The 4,153-nt window shown below is 50.9% G+C and overlaps 1 protein-coding gene across 2 annotated transcripts in view; it reads right to left on the minus strand.

Moving 5' to 3' along the window:
* The window catches only part of SERGEF (secretion regulating guanine nucleotide exchange factor), a 355,234-nt gene that overhangs the window by 89,686 nt on the left and 261,395 nt on the right, over positions 1 to 4,153 (minus strand). The gene's annotated exons all lie outside the window — the stretch shown is intronic.

Here is a 4,153-nt window from a genome sequence, read left to right on the forward strand (position 1 = left end):
AGACCCAGTATGTCTGCTGAGATTCATTATATAACATTAGATCTATTATTTGCCCTACACAACATAAAGCATAGGGTATTGCTGACACTCATGGGGGATCCAATAAGCACAGGTAGAGTTGCTCTCAAGTGGCTGTGGTTCTTCTCTGGGCACGTCCACGTGTACAATTAATGTTACTTTGCATTAAAATAAGGCACAGTAAACTGAGCCCAGGAGCATATCTACATGTGTCCGCGTTGGGAGCAAATCTGCTCCCAACAGGAGCAGTTGAGTCCAGGGCTGCTCCTGGGCACCTGCAGCAGCCAAGGGGAGCTCCAGGCTCCCCTGGTGCCAGCCTGGGATTTGGGGAGCAAGAGGCGACAACTCCCAGCTGCATGGAGCTCAGGATCACAACCTGTGGGGTGCTGCCCCATGGCTGAGCAGCAGCAGCACCATAAGCTCTCCTCTATCTTGGCTTGCTGGGGGGATGGGGGAGCTCTCTGACCCCAGTCCCAATGCTGCTCAGCTCCTGGCTCCCCTAGGAGCTAGGAGCTGAACAGCCCCGGAACAGGGGAGCTCTCTGCAGTGCCAGGCTGGGGACAGAGAGCTTCCCTGTCCTCTCAGCCCTGCTGCTGCCCATCAAGTGCATGAACCAGTCAACTCCTGCTCCATGTCTGTGCCAGGGGAAAGCCAGGAGCTAAGCACTGCTGGGACTCGGCGGAGTCATAGGGGAGAGAGGGGGCTAAGCAGCACCAGGACCGGGAGAAGCAGCACTGCTTACTCCCCAATCCCAGCACTGCTTACCCCTCCTCCCCCTGTGGCTCCCACTGGTCCTAGCACTGCTTAACCCCTGCTTGCAGCTCCTCCCTGGTCCCAGCGCTTCTCAGTTCCTGGCTCCCCCAAGCATGGGAGGTGAGCAGAAGTCAACTGGTGCATGCACTGCATGGGCAGCAACATGGCTGAGGGGACAGGGACACTCTTTGTCTCTCAGCGTCAAGAGGAGAGAAAACTCCCCCATCCCTTCAGCAAGCAAAATGAGGGGACAGTTCAGGGCCCTGCCGCCACTTGGCTAGAAGGTATTGACCTAAGTCAGTGCCACCAAGCTCAGCTGTGATCCCAAGCTCCACACTGGAGCTGTGGACAGCTCCCGCAACACCACCACCCCCCAACCATCTGTGGCCCCTTTGCTACCTAAAAGCAAATTACTCCCAGTCAGTGTCTACACATGTGCTACTGTGCAGTAGCTAATGCACCGTTACTTGATTTCTTGGTACTAGCAAACCACACATTAGTCTAATTTACTGCACAGTAAGTCTCGTACACATGTAGATAGTGACGCTTTACTGCATATTAGATTAGTCTAATGTGCAGTAGAGCATCTTGTGTAGATGCGCCCTCTGAGAGGACTGGAAAGGTTTCTGAGACAATTACTCTTCTACTCAGAACAAGAAAGATGCACACTAAACCCTGTGATTTTCAAGACTATCTAAGGAACTGGGACACCAAAATTTAATTTCTTTTCTTTGGGAATATGCTATCATTCCAAATAAACAAACAGTTCCTTCAATACAATGTTGTTCTCACTCCTTTTGCTTCCATGCTACTATATTGACTGTCCATTTTTGATTGCATGATCAAAAAAAACAACATTCCTATTCACTCTGTTTGATGAGTATTAAAGATACACATATTCATTCTATGTCTGGACTCTGCCTAGTCTTACTCATACAGACTATAACTCACTCTATTAGAAGTCTTATTTAAAACAATAGGTCTATTCACAAAACAAGATACTATTAAAATGACTGGAATTCACTGTAATTGCCTACAGCTCATATGCTGGTTAAACTGTTCAGATGGCTAATTGGAGTGTTACTCAGTCTGGTATTAGTGAGATACTTGGCTGCAGGACTAAGCTACTTGGTGCTGAACACAGGAAAAAAAGGGTTTTTTTGCCCTTCCTTTATAAATGTGAAAACAAGGGTTTACTTCTGTAAATGTCTGTTTACACAGTCAAGGGCATGTCAGAAGCCTGTAAGTACTCAAACATTTCTGATCATAGTGCCAATGTCTACTTCTTATACTGAGTAAGCATCAAACTGGTACAAGACTATGTCATGCCAAAACAACACTTGGCAGCCTGGTCTGGGACCACTTGGGGAATCAAAGTACTGACTAGGACTTGGATAGTGGAATCTGAGGTCAAACTGGGTCAGGAAGCCAGAAGGTCAATCCAGGAGCAAAATCCAGGGAAGGGTCAGGTCAAGAAACCAGGAGAGCAAAGAGAGGGTGAAGCTAAGGAGCAAGCCAGAGGGAGCCACAAACCACTCTGTTGCCCAGACACTTCCTGTTCCAGGACAGGGGCTTATATGGGGGCAGCGGAGGGTCAGCTGACCCTGGCCAGCCATTCTGGTACCAGGGAGTGGGCAGAGGGTTAGGCTCTACTGGAGGATTCGCACCAGCTTTAACCAGCCTGGGTAGGTAGTCATGGGCTGGCAGGCTGAGATGAGCAGCTGTGCTGTCAGGCAAAAGCCTCAAGTTCCAGGGTGTGGCCTGACAGACTGTAACAGTAAGTATTTGCTTTATAGCGAGGGGGAAAAAAAAGAGAGAGATCACTTCATTTGTGAAGCTCTTCAGACTTCCATGCCTTAACTAAATTCTTCTTATGAAGATAATTAAGATAATAGCTCTGTGCATTTTCCACAGGCTAGAATTCACTTTGATGGCTCTAAACAAGTACAAATGCAGAAATGCCTGCAACCACCATGAGGATTTTGACTGGATTAGGCCACCCTTCACTGCTGGGCTGTGCTCCTCCACAGCTGGACTGTACTGGGACAGCCCTGGTAGCAGGGGGCCAGGTTATGGGTGCGACTCCACCCCATCCTGGGTCAGGCTGGTCATGAGCTGTCAGGGAAGGAGTGGAGTTGTAAGAAAGAGTGCCTCTGAGGAGTTGAAAGGGTCAGGTCTTTGTTTCAGTAGCTAAGAAATTTCCCCTGCCTACCAAGCCTAATAAATTAATTGGTATCTCTTTACCAAACTTACACATGTATCTAAAGATGCAGACAGGCACCTAGATGGTATTTACAAGACTATCTACAGTAGACATCTATGTCTTATGGAGCCTAACCCATTGACACCTTTGTAATTCTATTAAACACCTAGCCACACTGTTATGTGCATAAAAGTCCATAGCTCATTATGGCACTGGAGGCTGTGTAAAATAGACATGAGTTTAATTTGTGAAACTAGCTTATTGGAGTATAGCAAGGTGGGCAAAATATGGCCGGTGGACCAGATCTGGCCCACCAAGGGATTTTATCCAACCTGCAGCAGGTCCCTGGACTGTGGTGCATGTGGCTGGTCCTGCTACCCTCGGGCATATAACAGGTCTGGGGCGGTATGGCAGCTGCACTCTGGTTCCCGGCTGCTGCCACCAGTGTTTCCACTGCTGCTCCTCAGGCACCCTGGCCATGTCCACCCCGCACCCACCTCCAGGGCTGCCAGATACAGCAGGTAGGCAGGATCTCCATGGAGACTGGCCCGGGACCCCTGCTGGCAGGGCTGAGCAGATGGGTGTGTAGGGAGCAGCATCCAGGAGAAGAATGGGGATGGATGGGAGCTGGGTCCAGGATCACAGGGTGGTGACGGTGTGGGCTGGACTGGGGCACAGCCACGATCCGCTCCCCACATGACAGCTCATGATCAGCCTGACCCAGGAGTGGGGTGGATTGCATGCCCATAACCCAGCCCCCATTACCAGGGTTGCCCCAGTACAGCACAGCTGTGGAAAAGCAGAGTCCAGCAGTGAGGGGTGGCCTAATCCAGTCAAAATCCATCAGGGCCGCCACACAGTGCCAGGCCATGCTTCTGCACAGCCATGCTATATTGGGGCTGCCTGCATGCACCTGTGCTGGGGCAGGGCAGCGGGGCCCGGGTCACTGGGCATGCCCTCCACCTGCCTCCTGGGTCGGGTTGGTCATGATCCATCATGCAGGGAGCAGATTGCAGGTCTGCTCTGGCCCCAGCCCTGGCACCATTTGCCAGTCTCGTTCCCAGATGCCGCTACTAGCCCATCCATCTGCCCAGCTCTGCCTGCAGTCCTGGGCTGGTCTCCATGGAGACCCTGTCCATCCACTTCATCTGTACTGGTTCAGTAATCTCCTATTTAGGG

This window comes from Gavialis gangeticus, unplaced genomic scaffold (assembly GCF_001723915.1).
Source record: "Gavialis gangeticus isolate Ggan-Ray unplaced genomic scaffold, GavGan_comp1, whole genome shotgun sequence".
NCBI classification, from domain to species: domain Eukaryota; kingdom Metazoa; phylum Chordata; order Crocodylia; family Gavialidae; genus Gavialis; species Gavialis gangeticus.